We start from the raw sequence: 17,301 nt of genomic DNA, 5'->3' as shown, positions 1-17,301 counted from the left end.
TATGAATAAATTAATACAAATAAAGTTGAATGAAAATATTTCAATCATTATTTGATTATGTTGTATAAAAGTGATAATGCCCTCGAAGCCGGTGTTGGGAGGATATATTGGCACAGTTTCGGTCGCAGWCGCACGTTTTTTGTAAAAACAAATAGGCAATGTCTGGCCTGCGAATTCATTGTTTTTTCAATATGGCCCATGCACTGATTGAGTTTGACAACCCTGGGCTAGCATATCTATTTKTGTAGTTAGCTATTTATTTAGCAAGCTAAAAACACGGAGCCTAACATTAACTAGCTAGCTAGCTGCTGGGAGGATGTCAAATCTTTGSATGAGTGTGTGAGTGACCGACTTTTTCCCCTCATCGTTTTTCAGTGGCTACAGCTAGAGAGACAGGCGTCATTTGGTYAGCTAACAAGAAATGTGAATCGCTTCGCTAGCTAGCTATGCTGAACTTGAATGACTGTTATCCACAGTTGGCATATCGCTTAGTTGTCAATCAAATGTATTTGGCATCGATCATGGGGGGGGCAGCAGTGGTTTATAGTACTTAAGTGAAAATACTTTAAAGTAATACTTCATTGATTTTTTGGTGTATCTGTACTTTAGTTTACTATTTATATTTTGGACAACTTTTACTCCACTACATTTCCAAATACAATAATGTACTTTTTACTCCATACATTTTCCCTGACATCCAAAAGTACTCGTTACTACTCTTTATTGCTGTACAATTTGTACAAATGCGTTAATATACTTCATTCCCAAAKGTTTTATGAATTTATTAAAACAAGAAAATTGCTCGCTTCTCAAAAATAAAAAGATGTTGTATTCTTCCTGGGGGTGTATTTAAACATATTTTAATCAGATTTAATGTTGCTAAAACGCAGTCAGTTACACTTTAACTGAACTCATATTATCTCATCGAACAAAACGTATAAGATCTGTACTAAGCCTGTTTTAACCTCAGAAATMATTTTCGGCATATATCCCAAAACCACATTCTTTTCCCCATAGCAATGTCCAACGAACCAGAGGTAGTAATTTTCCGTTTTGTAGGACTAGAAGCTAGCGAGGGCGTATAGGTAGACCAAATATGTGCTGTTCTCTTCCTCTTCTGTCTGTCCGGAGGGCATAGAATGCTTGGGCCGTATTGCCTAGCAACCACTCAGCTACAAAACCCAAGAGTTCTAGGAGGCTGCGTGGAGCTTGTGTGTTTTTGGCTGCTAGGCAACAATGAGACTTTGGGTGGGGGTTTAGTGCTCTTTCTTTTGTGCCTTGGGCTACTCTACATCCACTTCCAAAGGGTTGGGGGGTGCGGTGTGTGTGTGAGGGGGGGGGGGGGGGGCGGGGGGGGGGGGGTGTATGAGGTGACCACTGTGGAGAGAGCTACGTAAGGCTAAAGGAATGTTTGGTATCAGAATCAGAGAGAAATCCTCTGGTCTTTTGACAAGTCATCACAGCTCTGCTCAATAATGTGAATAGCTAGCTAGCTAGCTGACACCCTGATTGTGTGACTCAGAGCATAGTGCCGAGTCTGCATTAATAGTCTAATTACAAAGACAACTATAAAGCCTATACACCCATCTGGGGATCTAGGTTCACGTTTGAAATAAAATGGCAGAATGTTGAACTGTTTTACTCATTTTGTTGTTGGCAAAATACCTAAAATTTAAAAATAAGGTAAGTATTGCTAATGAAATGCTATTGTTGCTAATGCTAACTAAATGTTAAGCTATCTATGCCATCTTAATGCTAATGAAATGGCTGTGTTTATCTTCACAGAGCTGTTTCAGCGATCACAAGAAGGCTAGCAACCTGGAGGCGTATGTAGAGTGGTTCAACAGACTCAGCTTCATGGTGGCCACAGAGATCTGCATGGTGTGTAGCTAGTGAACTAGCATTTACCCTATTGCAGCTAAGCTAATTTAGCGAGTGTTACCTTGGTTATCATCACGTATCTTTTTTTAACTTTTTGACCCGAGGGTTTATTTTGCTCTTTTGTTGTTGTTGACAAGCCCGTGAAGAAGAAGCAGCGAGCGCGAGTCATGGAGTTCTTCATCGACGTGGCGCGGGAATGTTTCAACATCGGCAACTTCAACTCRCTCATGGCCATTATCTGTAAGTGTTTATCGTTGTTGTTGTCTATTTGTTGTTGTTTTTTTACCCCCCCCCCTTGTCACAATTCACTCCTCTGCTCACTTGCTATACACACAAAAGGCTTTATGTCGACAGTCAGGAAATTCAATCAGWAAATGCAATTTGTTGTTCAGTGAGATTTTACCTTCCTAATCCATATAATACCAATGCAAGTAACTTCTATTGACCAACTAGGTAAAAATAGCCTACATAAAGCAAACAAATAAAAAATAATGCAGGTAGAAAATATCCTGATTTAAAAAATCCTATAAATTACATGCCAGTTTGTTCATGTTATTTCAATCACATGAATCTCTACTCGTCTGCAATGAACTTGAAACATTGTATGAACTATCATCTGGGTCCGGGGAGAAGCTTGTGCTAGCAAAACCTACAACATTGCCAGTGAGCTCCAGACACAGACAGCTGTATTTACACTTGTTTTTTTTTTAAATATCTTTAAATTGAACCTTTATTTAACTAGGCAAGTCAGTTAAGAACAACAGGCCTACACAAACACCCATATTAGACCGATGGTCAGCACTGACCAGGGAGAGAGGGAGGTTATTGGCAGGCACGCCATTGGAAGGCAAAACGTTTAGGGATAAAGGGAGGGGACTGTAGGGGAGTCAGAGCCAGCTGTCCCAGCCCCTCTTTCCCTGGAGTCTCCAGGGACCTAGAGATGGGAAGCAGAGTGGTGGAAGCAGAGTGGTTACCATATGGGAAGCAGTGTGGTTACCATACTGGGAAGCAGAGTGGTGGAAGGGGAAGCAGAGTGGTTACCATATGGGAAGCAGAGGTTGGAAGGGAAGCAGAGTGGTTACCATATGGGAAGCAGAGGGTTGGAAGGGAGCAGAGTGTTAGGATATGGGAAGCAGAGTGTTACGATATGGGAAGCAGAGTGATTACCAGTATGGGAAGCAGAGTGTGGAAGGGGAAGCAGAGTGGTTACCATATGGGAAGCAGAGTGGTGGAAGCAGAGTGGTTACCTAATGGGAAGGCAGAGTGGTGGAAGGGGAAGCAGAGTGGTGGAAAGGAGTGTTGGACAATGTGGGAAGCAGAGTGGTTACCATATGGGAAGACAGAGTGGTGGGAAGCGAGGCGTGTGTGAACACTATTGTGTTCACACAAAATGCGGGGAGGGGATTGTGTTATGCCTGTCTGTTTCAATGAGAAAAAAGCTGTGTTTCTAATTTTGTCGGCCATCTTGCTCTCTGCAGCTGGGATGAAATGAGTCCTGTGTCTCGACTGAAGAAGACTGGAGAAAGTCAAGACGGCCAAGTTTGACATCTTGGAGGTACACACGCACGCACGTACGCACGCACGCACACAAACACACACTTTCATTGTCACTTGCTGCATGTAGTGTCATGCACTTGAGCTCATGCATCATGCAATCTAGCGAACAGAAATGGAAAAGGCAGCTAGTGCTAGTTAACCTTCACATGTTATCCTGTAAGCCTAGTGGACTGCCTCTGTGCTGTTGGAAGTAGCTCATGGTGATGGAGGAGGAAGAGGCAGGTCCTGGGGGATGGGTAGCCCTAGACGTTGAGCTCTACCTGGGGCTCAGATAACACTGAGCTCCCTGGGGGTTTGTGGAAGAAGGGCCTTCCAGTCAGGAGATGTGAAGTAGCAGAGATTAAAGAGATAAACCAGGTTGGGCCCAGTGGAAACCAGGAGCCATCAAGGACAGGTTTCTCTCTCTCTCTTCTGTCCTTCTCTCTCTCTCTCAGTCCTCTCTTTCTCTCTCTCTCTCTGTCCTCTCTTCTGTCCTCTCTCTTCTCCTCTCTCTCTCTCTCTCTCACTCTATGTATGTCCTCTCTCTGTCTGTCTCTGTCCGTCTCTCTCTCTCTGTTGTTCTGTCTTCTCTCTGTCCTCCTCTCTCTCTCTCTCTCTCTCTCTCTCTGTCCTTCTCTGTCTCCTTCTCTCTCTCTTTCCTCTCGTTCTCTCCTTCTCTCCTCCTCTTTCCTCTCTCTTCTCTCTCTGTCCTTCTCTCTCTTTCCTCTCTTTCTCTCTGTCTCTCTCTCTCTCTCTCTGTCCTTCTTTCTTTTCCTCTCTCTCTCACTCTGTCCTCTCTCTCTCTTTGTAGGGATGTTGTTGCTAGGTGATTGGTGCTTGTGGGTTAGGTTATTGTCCTCCCTCTGTGTTGATAGAGGTGAGAGTGCTGGTAAGGCAGGTTTGATGGCTCCATCTGTCTTGCTGCATATGTGTGCCTGCAGTTGATTTGACAGGGTTGGTTTATGTGTGACTGTGAGTGATTGGTCGAGTCAATTGAGAAGGAATGAAACCTTTTTCTAGGGGAGTGGTGAGGTGTTTATCGGTTTTCTTTTTTTTTCTTTTTTTGTATTTTTCACCCCTTTTTTCTCCCCAATTTCGTGGTATCCAATAGTTACAGTCTTGTCTCATCGTGCAACTCCCGTACGGACTGAGGGAGAGGAAGGTCGAGAGCCATGCGTCCTCCGAAACACAACCCAACCAAGCCGCACTGCTTCTTGAAACAATTCCCACTTAACCCGGAAGCCATCCGCACCAATGTGTCGGAAGAAACACTGTTACACCAGCGGTGGTGTCAGCGTGCACTGAGCCCGGCCCGCCACAGGGAGTCGCTAGTGCGCGACTGGAACAGGACATCCCTGCCAGCCAAACCCTCCCCCTAACTCGGACGACGGTGGCCAATTGGTGCGCCGCCCATTGGGTCTCTCTTCGCGGCCGGCTGCTACAGAGCCTGACTCTAACCAGGGATCTCTAGTACACAGCTAGCACTGTGATCGCAGTGTCTTAGACCCCGAGACAGAGCTGGACTCAACCAGGATCTCTGTAAGCACAGCTAGCACTGGATGCAGTGTCTTAGACCACCGAGACAGAGCCTGGACTCAACCAGGATCTCTAGTAACACAGCTAGCACTGAGATGCAGTCGCTTAGACCACCGAGACAGAGCCTGGACTCACCAGGATCTCTAGTAACACAGCTAGCACGTGAGATGCAGTGTCTTAGACCCCGAGACAGAGCCTGGACTCTAACCAGGATCGTCTAGTAACACAGCTAGCACTGGTGATGCAGTCCTTAGACCGCCGAGACAGAGCCTGACTCTAACCAGGATCTCTAGTAACACAGCTAGCACTGTGATGCAGTGTCTTAGACGCACCGAGACAGAGCCTGGACTCTAACCAGGATCTATAGTAACACAGCTAGCACTGTGATGCAGTGTCTTAGACCACCGAGACAGAGCCTGGACTCTAACCAGGATCTATAGTAAACAGCTAGCACTGTGATGCAGTGTCTTAGACACCGAGAACAGAGCCATGAGAGCGAGTCTGTAAGAGCACTGAGCAGTCAAGGACGGTGTCTATAGAATAAACACAGTAGCACTGAGATGCAGTGTCTTAGACCACTGAGACAGGAGCTGGACTCTAACCAGGATCTCTAGTAACACAGCATAGCACTGAGATGCAGTGTCTTAGACCAGTGGAGACAGAGCCTGGACTCTAACCAGGATTCTTAATAGTAACAACAGCTAGCCATGAACGATGCAGTGTCTTAGACCACGAGACAGGAGCCTGGACTTCTATCCCAAAATCTCTAGTAACACAGCTAGCACTGAGATGACAGTGATCTTAACCAGAAACTGTCCTCAGTGGCTTTCTATGTATGACAGGGTAGGAGCCATCGGCTTCAAAGGCCATGCCAACGAACTAACTAATACCATATTTTTAACCCAAACCACATGTTTTAGAATTACATTTACCAAAAGTAGTGATGCAATCAATATACTATATATACTGAACAAGTCAGTTAAGAYCAAAATTGTTATTTTCAATATGGCGGCCTAGAACTGTCTTGTTRAGGGGCAGAACYACAGATTTGTACCTTGTCAGCTCAGGGATTCGAACTTGCAACCTTTCGGTTACTAGTCCGACGCTCTAACCACTYGGCTASGCTGCCGCCTCATATGATGAGGAAGATGAACTAAAAGATGAACTGAATCATACGATCTCCATCTCACTGTCTGAGGATGTAGTTAGAACCAATATTTCATCTGAGAGCTTTCTCGGGCTCCCGAGTGGCTCGGCGCTCTAAGGCACTGCATCTCAGTGCTAGAGGTGTCACTACAGACCTTGGTTCGATTCCAGGCTGTATCACAACCGGTCGTGATTGGGAGTCCCATAGGGCGGCGCACTATTCTTTTTTGTCCAGCGTCGTCCGGGTTGTACAAAACAAATTTAAAAGACACACTCAAATAGACACAAATCTTCAATCTCTTTCTGGGCACGAACAGATAGTATACAGGGCTAATAGATGGTGTGGTTTATAAATCGCCTCATTGTGTTCCCACAGGAATGTGTCGGACTCTGTTTCGTTAATTAGTGAGCTCTGTTCTTAAACTGACTTGCCGTGTTAAATAAATAATTACAAAATTAATATTCTGCTAGTGTAACCGATGTGAAATGGCTAGCTAGTTAGCGGTAGTGCGCGCTAATAGCGTTTCAATAGGTGACGCCACTCGCTTTGAGACCTTGAAGTAGTGGTTCCCCTTGCTCTGCAAGGGCCGTGGCTTTTGTGGAGCGATGGGTAACGATGCTTCGTGGGTGACTGTTGTTGATATGTGCAGAGCGTCCCTGGTTCGCGCCCGAGGTCGGGGCGAGGGGACGGACTAAAGTTAAACTGTTACACTGCTATACTGGCGTTTATAATGCTAATCTCTCTTCTCTCTCCAGCATCAGATGAATCCTTCCAGTAACTTCTACAACTACAGAACAGCGTTGAGAGGAGCAACACAGAGGTCCAGAACAGCCAACAGCACGAGAGAGAAGGTGAGCTGCGATACATTCACACGCATCTGAGATTCAAGGCCTGTAAAGCATCTTAGATTCGGAGAGCAGATCTAGYAACAGTATTGTATTTTTTTTAGATTGTAATGAATAAGATTACATGGACAGGGTGGACCTGATCCAAGATCAGGAAACCTTTCCTGAGACGCTGATCCTGATTGATGCCTTCAGTTGTGGAGTCTCTCCAGACAGATTTTTCCTCATCAGCCCTTGTATTCAACCCTCAACCCTCCAGTTACTGGCCCGCCTCTCTAAACCCCCAACCCTCTAGTTACTGGCCCGCTTCTCTAAACCCCCAACCCTCCAGTTACTGGCCAAACCCTGAGTTACGGCGCTTTTAAACCCCCACTCCCCCAGTTTATTGCCGTCTTCTACCCCAACCCCTATTATGGCTCCTTCTAACGCCACTCTCTACCCAACCTCTCTAGAATCAGCCCCCAGGTTACTGGCGCTAAAACCCCAACGACAGTTACTGGCGCCTTAAACCCAAATCCAGTTCTGCCGTTCTCGCCCACCTCAGTTCTGGCCCGCTTGTTCTAACCCCAAACCCAGTTATGCCCAGCTCTCTAACCCACCCAGTTACTGGCCCATTCTAAACCCCAACCTCAGTTAATGTCGCTCTCTAACCCACCCCCAGTTTACTGCCCCTCTATAACCTCAAACTATAGTTATGCCGTTCCTCTAACAAATCTCTATTTAGGCCGCTCAACCTAAACCTAGTTTTCTGCCGTCCTTCTAGAATCATCACACTCTGTTAGCCGCATTCTAACCCCAACCCCCAGTTACTGGCCCGCTCTCTAAACCCCAACCCAGTTACTGGCCGTCTCTCTAAACCCCAACCTCTAGTTACTGCCCGCCTCTCTAACCACCACCCAGTTACTGCTTCCTAAACCAACCTCTAGTTACTGGCCCGCCTCTCTAAACCCCCAACCCTCCAGTTACTGGCCGCTCTCTAATACCGCGACCCCTCCATTTCAGACCGAAACAGTTTAGTTGATTATGTTGATTCTGATCTCTCCAAATGTGGGAATGTTTCTGACGTTCTCTCTGGTTGTCTGATTATTATAGAGCCCGTTTTCTCTCGTTCTCTCTGCTGTCATAATTATCCAAGCCGGTTTCGCCGCTTCGTCTGACAGTATTATAGAGCCTGTTTGTCTCCGTTCCTCTATAATAATTCAGACCGTTTGTTCTCGTCTGCTCTGAAATCCAGAACAGCTGCACCAATTAAAATGTTTCTGACATTTATGTAAAAAGTAAAAAAGGTCTGTTGTTGAAGTGTCTGACGCACGTTGTGCTCCACTGAAGCCCAGAAGACTAACAAACACTCCGTCTCTCTCACAACTGATAAGCAGCAATTAATTATTACGTAAAGTGGAGCTCTGTATCGTGCGTGTCTTTCATGTAACCAGAAAACAAGTGGAGGGAATTTGGTGGGAACGAGAAGAAGTCGATAAACATTTCAGAACGACACTACAGTGTGAGAACGGGGAAACAGAACAGACTTCCGACGTGGCCATCGGTTGGTTTGCTRCGATCTTGTTATCTCTGCTCAGTGTTGTCGTGTTATTGACACTAAAAAACACAACAAACTCTTGAGGTCTTCTGGTTCAGTTGGGACATCATTCGTAACAAGAACTCTGAAGCAGAGAAGTCAAAAAGGTGAAGCCGTGAATAGGTCAGCTGAGAACTGGTTCTGGTAATGACGTCAGAGAGACACAACGTGAAGGGCCTCGTTTCCTCCTCCATCAGAAATATGTTCAGTTCCTTTTCAGGAATAGAAAAAGAAACATGGCCGACTGCCAGCTCACATAACGTTCTCTCTCTCTCTCTCTCTCTCTCTCTCTGCTTGCGTCTGTTTCTCTCTAACCCACCCTGACCTGACCCCGTGTGAACTGGCCAGCCTGTTCCAATCCAGCTTGCGCTAGTCTAGTGTTAGCGGGTTAGCCTAGCTAGCGGGTTAGCCTAGCTAGCGGGTTAACCTAGCGTGTTAGCCCAGTGGCTAATAATTTAGCCTAGCAGATTAGCCTTAGATAGCGGGTTAGACTAGTGGGTTAGTCTAGCTTTAGCAGGTTAGCCTAGCACGTAGCAAGCCCTGGTAGGAAGGGCTTAAACCAGCGTGTTTATTGATGTTCTGGGTGTACTGTTAATGTATTAGGTTAGTTGACGGTTGGATAATGTTAGTTCACTGTCAACATTTAATGGGTTAGCTGAGTGTTTCTTTTAGGGGAGGAGGGGAGGGGGGGATTTAGCTATGTGTGTGGAAATGTTTTGAAGAGCCCTGGTTGGCTGCTCAGACAGACAGTGAGGGGGTCATAAGACAGAATGTTCCAAATTCCCAGGCAGAACACTGGAATGTTCCTTCTTGTTCTTGTGACATCTAATGAGGGTTTGTTTATGGCTCAAATAGAAAAGTATATTTACACATATGCCCAGGGCTCTAAAGTACGACCAATTTGGTTTGCATGCGTGACAAAATATTTTGATGTGCGACCTGGTAGTTTTAATCTGGGAGCACCAGTATGACCAAACAAATCCAATATACATGTATATCTATTGTTGTTATGATAACGCTGGGCTGTACCGTTGTTTCCCGAGCGCAGGTACGTTAGCGCCATGTTTGCACCGTTACTACAGCGAAATCCGATTTTTTTTTTTTTTTTCTGGCCCAAACAGTTCAAAGATCTGACCACAGGACGTTGGTGGCACCTTAATTGGGGAGAACGGGCTGGTGGAAAATGACTGTAGCGGAATCAGCGGAATGGTATCAAAATACACCAAACGCATGGTTTCCATGGTTGCCAGGTGTTAGATGCCGTTCCATTTGCGCCGTTCTGTTATTATGAGTTGTTCTCCCCTCAGCAGCCTCCGTTGGATCTGACCCATATTACATATTACCGGCGCAACGTTTTTTTTCTCTTCCTGTCGAGGATCGGGGGGGTCGCATTTTACGTTCATAATCCACGTCGCGGGCCGTTCTAAAACTATTTACGTGCTGTTAACCATGTCTTTTACAACCTTGTTCTGTCATGGGTTTTTTGACCTCCTTAGCTAGCTGGCTAACAACCTGGTAACTTTACCAGTATATCCAAACATTTGGGGACACAGAAAGGYAAAGGGACAGCTTCTTCAGGAAATGACATATCTCTTGCATGTTGTCAACTAATAACATGATGCTCTTAAAGGGACAGTGTACCCTTTTTTTCTATGTAACCCGTCTCAATAGGGGAAATAGTGATGGAGAAACCTAACATTCCACAAATGACTTTTTTAATTTCAATGACTGATATTTGTATCAACATTTCTTTAGCTTTTAATTTTTTTTTTAATTTTTTTTTTTATTTGAGTTACATATTAGTTCCTAGAGGCACAACATATCTATAATTCATATAGGCTCCTGATACTCAACTCTGGACCTTGAAGCCAGTTCCACAGATTTTCATTGTTCCCCTCTAAACAGGGACTGATTTTAGACCTGGGACACGATACCAGGTGTGTACAATTAATGATCGGGTAGAACAGGAAGCCAACAGGCTCCGTAGCTCTTAAGGTAACAGTTGAATACCGTTGATATAGGCTATATCTCAATCAATGTAAATAATAATAAATTGTGCTGCTAACTTTTTAAAGTATGGACCACTAGTGCTACCAATGAAAAGATTATAATTTAGATCCCTGCACGCGCCATAGTAGATGTGGACTTTTTTGGGGGCACTGGTCCAATGTTAATGTTGTTTATACAACATGTTTTCTGTCCTCTGTACTCAGTTCAGAGCTGTCCTGGGTTTATAGAGGGGCCTCAGTGTCACGGAGAGCAGAGAGAGAGCAGAGAGACTGATATCATTTGGTACATTCTGTGCTGTTTACTTTATTCAATTTGATTAGAATAACACGTTGGGCAGTTGAGGAGCCGTTGATATAAAACTCAAGCGTGACATCACATGGTTGTTGATCAGTGCTTCGTCGCACACTGTATTACACTGTTCCCTCACAGAGCTGGCCTGTATTCCCTCACAGAGCTGGCCTGTATTCCCTCACAGAGCTGGCCTGTATTCCCTCACAGAGCTGGCCTGTATCCCTCAACAGAGCTGGCCTGTAGTCCCTCACAGAGCTGGCCTATATTCACAAATTGTCTGAGTAGGAGCACTAATCTAGGATCAGGTCCCCCTGTCTTTTTCATTATGATCTAATTCCTGACATTTAATCCTAGTAAAAATTCCCTGTCTTAGGTCAGTTTAGGATCACCACTTTATTTTAAGAATGTGAAATGTCAGAATAATAGTAGAGAGAATGATTTATTTCAGCTTTTATTTCTTTCATCACAATCCCCAGTGGGTCAGAAGTTTACATACACTCAGTTAGTATTTGGGCTATTTGACCAAGAAGGCGAGTGATGGAGTGCTGCGTCAGATGATCTGGCCTCCACAATCACCCGATCACAACCCAATTGAGATGGTGTGGGATGAGATGGACCGCAGAGTGAAGGAAAAGCAACCAACAAGTACTCAGCATATGTGGAACTCCTTCAAGTCTGCTGGAAAAGCATTCCAGGTGAAGCTGGTTGAGAGAATGCAAAGCTGTCATCAAGGCAAAGGGTGGCTACTTTGAAGAATCTCAAATAATAAAATATATTTTGATTTGTTTAACACTTGTTTGGTTACTACATGATCCCCCATCTGTGTTATTTCATAGTTTTGATGTCTTCACTATTATTCTATAATGTAGAAAACAGMAAAACTACAGGAAAACCCTTGAATGAGTAGCTGTGTCCAAACTTTTGACCGGTACTGTGTATATAATATTTTTAACACAATGGCATGGAAAGAGTGCTCATGCTCTCTCTGATCCAGTTTATATAACAGAATACCGTTGATAGGAAAGTAGAAAGTAGACAATGAAAAGGACAGTGGATATTTGGGCGAGAGGCATCTTCTAGGATGTTACATATTGAAATAGAATCAACACCCATCACATGACTTGGATGGTAATGTTTGTTCTAGTCATTTTATTTCTATGCTACGTTACCTAACAAACCCTCCGTCTCCCACTGAGTAAACCAGTAAACCACTTCCTCTGTTCTGCTGTCAAACTCCCGATGGGATGCAATGCGCTCAACTCTCTCCTCTTGTGTAATAACAGTGAAAGGTGCTTGAAGCCAACAGTCAATCACATAACAATGAAAAACAGACCAGCACTCGATTTGATTCAGTTGCAAATTGAAGATTGGTTTATTTTATTCAGTCAGGCAACTGCTAGAACTATCCTGTCCATCTCTCCAACCGCCAGAGTGGTTAGGAACTATCCTGTCCATCTCTCCAACCACCAGAGTGGTTAGGAACTATCCTGTCCATCTCTCCACCACCAGAGTGGTTAGGAACTATCCGTCTTCTCCACCTACAGAGTGGTTTAGGAACTACCTGTCATCTTCTCAGCCACCAGAGTGGTTAGGAAATATCCTGTCCATCTCTCTTCCACCACCAGAGTGGTTAGGAACTATCTGTCCATCTCTCCAACCGCAGAGTGTTAGGAATATACTGTCATCTTTCTCCCAACAGAGTGGTTAGGAACTATACATGTCATCTCTCCCCACCAGAGTGGTTAGGAACTTCCTGTCCATCTCTCCAACCACCAGAGTGGTTAGGACATCCTGTCATCTCTCACACCAGAGTGGTTAGGAACTATCCTGTCCATCTCTCACCAGCACCAGAGTGGTTAGGAACTATCCTGTCCATCTCTCCACCACAGATGTTTAGGAACTATCCTGTCCATCTCTCCAACCACAGAGTGGTTAGGAACTATCCTGTCCACTCTCGCACCAGAGAGGTTAGGAACTATCTGTCATCTCTCCACCCCAGAAGTGGTTTAGGAACTCATCCTGTCCATCTCTCCACCACCAGAGTGGTTAGGAACTATCCTGTCCATCTCTCCACACCAGATCAGAGTGGTTAGGAACATCCGCCATCTCTCACGCCAGAGGGTTGGAACTCCTGTCCATTTCGCAGCCACCAGAGTGGTTAGGAACTATCTGTCATCTCTCAACCACCAGAGTGGTTAGGACTATCTGTCCTCTCCAACCCAGAGTGGTTAGGAACTATCCTGTCAATCTCTCCACACAGAGTGGTTAGGAATATCCTGTCCATCTCTCCACCACCAGAGTGGTTAGGAACTATCCTGTCATCTCTCAACACCAGAGGGTTGGATATCTGTCCATCCTCCAACCATCAGACAGAGTGCTTTAGGAACTACTGTCATCTCTCCAACCACCAGAGTGGTTAGGAACTATCTGTCATCTCTCCAACCACCAGCAGTGGTTAGGAAATATCCTGTCCATCTCTCCACACCAGAGTGGTTTGGAACTATCCTGTCCATCTCTCAACACAGCCAGAGTGGTTAGGAACTTCCTGTCATCTCTCACCACCAGAGTGGTTAGGACTTCCTGTCATCTCCTCAACACTAGACCAGAGTGGTTAGGAGATATCGTCCATCTCACCACAGAGTGGTTAGGAACTATCCTGTCCATCTCTCCAACCACCAGAGTGGTTAGGAACTATCCTGTCCATCTCTCCACCACAGAGTGTTAGGAACTATCTGTCATCTCATCCACCCCAAGATGGTTAGGAACTATCCTGTCCATCTTCCAGCCACCAGAGTGGTTAGGACTATCCTGTCCATCTCTCCACACCAGAGTGGTTAGGAACTATCCTGTCATCTCTCCACCACCAGAGTGGTTAGGAACTATCTGTCCATCTCTCCACCGCGAGTGGTTAAGGAACTATCCTGTCCATCTCTCACCCCAGAGTGGTTAGGAATATCCTGCCATCTCTCCACACCAGAGTGGTTAGGAACTATCCTGTCCATCTCTCCACACCAGAGTGGTTAGGAACTTCCTGTCCATCTCTCCACGCCAGAGTGGTAGGCACTTCCTGTCCATCTCTCCACAACAGAGTGGTAGGAAACTATCTGTCCATCTCTCCAGCCCCAGAGTGGTTAGGAACTATCTGTTCCATCTCTCCACACCAGAGTGGTTAGGAACTATCCTGTCCATCCTCCACACAGAGTGGTTAGGAACTATCTGTCCATCCTCTCACCACAGAGTGGTTAGGAATCTCTGTATCTCTCCCCACCAGAGTGGTTAGGAACTATCCTGTCCATCTCTCTACCACCAGAGTGTTAGGAACTATCCTGTCATCTCTCAGCCACCAGAGTGGTTAGGAACTATCCTGTCCTCTCACCAGAGGTGTTTAGGAACTATCCTGTCCATCTCTCAACCACCAGAGTGGTTAGGAACTATCCTGTCCATCTCTCCACCGACCAGAGTGGTAAGGAACATCCTGTCCATTCTCCACCAACCAGAGTGGTAAGGAACTATCCTGTCCATCTCTCCAACACAGAGTGGTTAGACGTATCCTGGCCATCTCTCCAGCCACCCAGAGTGGTTAGAACTATCCTGTCCATCTCTCCACACCAGAGTGTTTAGGAACTATCCTGTCCATCTCTCAACCACAGTGGTTAGAACTATCCTGTCCATCTCTCCAGACCACCAGAGTGGTTAGAACTATCCTTTCCATCTCTCCAACCACCAGAGTGGTTAGGAACTATCCTGTCCATTCTCCACCACCAAGAGTGGTTAGGAAACTTTCCATCTCTCACCACGAGTGGTAGGAATATCCTTTCCATCTCTCCACACGCAGAGTGGTTAGGAACTATTCCTGTCATCTCTCAACCCAGAGTGTTAGGAACTATCCTGTCCATCTCTCCACGCAGAGTGGTTAGGAACTATCCTGTCCATCTCTCCAACCAGAGGGTTAGGAATATCCTGTCCATCTCTCACCGCCAGATGTGGTTAGGAACTATCCTGTCCATACTCCAACCATCAGACAGTGGTTAGAACTATCCTGTCCATCTCTCACCCAGATGGTTAGGAACTATCGTCATCCTCCACACAGAGTGGTTAGGAACTATCGCTGACCTGACTGCTGTAACCGATGTGTAACTGATGTTTAACTGCTGTTATACCTGACTGTGTAACTGAATGCTGTACTGACTGTTCTTAACTGACTGTGTTAACTGCTGACTGTAACCTGACTGCTGTAATGACTGTTAACCTGACTGTTGTACTGACTGTTGTAACCTGACTGTTTACCGCTGTTAACTGACTGTTGTAACCTGACTGCTGTACGACTGCTGTACTGACTGCTGTAACCTGAACTGCTTAACCTGACTGTTAACTGACTGTTATAACCTGACTGTTTACTGACTGTTGTCACTGACTGTGTACTGCCTGTGTACGACTGTTTAACTGACTGTTAACGACTGTTAATACTGACTGTTTACACTGACTGTGTAACTGAACTGTTTAACCTGACTTCTGTGTTAACAGATTAAACCTGATGTTTGTAACCTGACTGTTATAACTGACTGTTATAACTGCTGTTAACCTGATGTTGTAACCTGACTGCTGTAACTGCGTGACTGCTTAACTGACGACTGCTGTATACCTGACTGTTTAACTGCTGTTATAACCTGATGTTATAAACTGACTGTGTAACTGACTGTTGTAACCTGACTGCTGTACCTGACTGTTCTGAGTGTTACTGAACTGCTGGTAACTGACTGACTGTACCTGACTGTTATAACGACTGTTATAACCTGACTGTTATAACCTGACTGCTGTACCTGACTGCTGTAACTGACTGCTGTAACCTGACGGCTGTACCTGACTGTTATAATGACTGTTATAACCTGACTTTGTATACTGGTTTGTAACTGACTGACCGACCTGACTGTTATAAACCTGACTGTTGTAACTGACTGTGTAACTGACTGTCTAACCTGACTGTTGTAACCTGACTGTTGTACCTGACTGTTGTACTGATGTATATAACCTGACTGTTAGTACCTGACTGGTTAACTGACTGTTGTAACCTGACTGCTGTAACCTGACGTTGTAACCTGACTGATTGTAACCTGACCGAACTGTGTATACCTGACTGTGAACCTGGACTGTTGTAACCTGACTGCTGTAACCGATTGAACTGACTGCTGATAACCTGACTGTTGTAACCTGACTGTGTATCACAGACTGTTGTAACTGACTGTGTAACCTGACTGCTGTAAACCTGACTTGTACTAACCTGACTGCTCGTAACTGACTGCTGTAACCTGACTGTGTATAACCGACTGTTGTAACTGACTGTTGTAACCTGACTGCTTTGTAACCTGACGCTGTACATTGACTGCTGTACTGAACTGCTGTAACTGACTGTTGTAACCTGACTGTTGTAGACCTGACTGCTGTAACTGACTGCTGTAACCTGACTGTTTAACCTGACTGTTGTAACCTGACTGTTGTAACCTGACTGCTGTACCTGACTGCTGTAACCTGACTGTTATAACACTTTGTAAACTGACTGTTGTAACCTGGTGTAACTGACTGCTTAACTGCTTTTAAACTATGGTTGTAACCTGACTGTTGTAACCTGACTGTTGTAACCTGACTGTATAACCTGACTGTTGTAACCTGACTGTTGTAACTTGACTGCTGTACACTGACTGTTGTAACCTGACTGTTATAACTGACTGTTTGGGGTAACGTGAACTGCTGTAACCTGACTGTTATTTTAAATTCTCTCTTCTCATTGTCTCTCTTTTTCCCTTCTCTCTGTCTCCTCTCTTTCTCTCTCTCTCTTCTCTCTCTCTCTCTCTCTCTCTCTCTCTTTCCTCTCTCTCTCTCTCTCTCTCCTCTCTCTCTCTCGTCTCTCTCTCTCCTCTCTTTCTCTCTCTCTCTCTCTCTCATCTTTCTCTCTCTCTCTCTCTCTCTCCTCTTTCCTCTCTTCTCTCTCTCCCTCTCTCTCTCTCGCTCTCTCTCTCTCTCTCTCTCTTTTCTCTCTTCCTCCTCTGTCTCTCTCTCTCTCTCTTTCTCTCTCTCAGATCGTCATCCCGTCTCTCAGCCATGGCTGATCCAAAGAATCATATTTCCTAGACGAGGATGCTTCCAACGGATGCAAACGGACATGTAAACTTGATGCGTTGGGGAACACATTTGTTGTTTGGTAAGGAAATCCCCCCAGGGTCCCCAATATGGGCCTGTAGACCAACTTGGCCCAATTGGTTTGCCACCTATGCAACTTCCAGAATGACCTTATGTTTTTTATGAACAGTTTGTTCGGGAGGTTGGCTCCATACTGAGGTGTGTTGTCCACCTCCTGTAATAAGATGAGTAAGTTTTTATCACTAACCCAGTGGTCGCAGCAGTTTCAGAAATGTTCCATTGCTCAAAGGAGACAGTTTCGAACAAATATTTACAGAACATCAGTAACGGAAAAGGGCCTTATT

At 45.2% G+C, this 17,301-nt stretch overlaps 1 pseudogene; it reads left to right on the top strand.

Annotated features, from left to right (window-relative positions):
* The window catches only part of LOC112069141 (ras-GEF domain-containing family member 1B-A-like), a 35,095-nt pseudogene extending 18,169 nt beyond the window's left edge, over positions 1-16,926 (top strand).
* Positions 16,927-17,301: the final 375 nt, after the last annotated feature.

This window comes from Salvelinus sp. IW2-2015, unplaced genomic scaffold (assembly GCF_002910315.2).
Source record: "Salvelinus sp. IW2-2015 unplaced genomic scaffold, ASM291031v2 Un_scaffold915, whole genome shotgun sequence".
Lineage (NCBI taxonomy): Eukaryota > Metazoa > Chordata > Actinopteri > Salmoniformes > Salmonidae > Salvelinus > Salvelinus sp. IW2-2015.
This window is presented reverse-complemented; position numbering and strand designations above follow the sequence as displayed.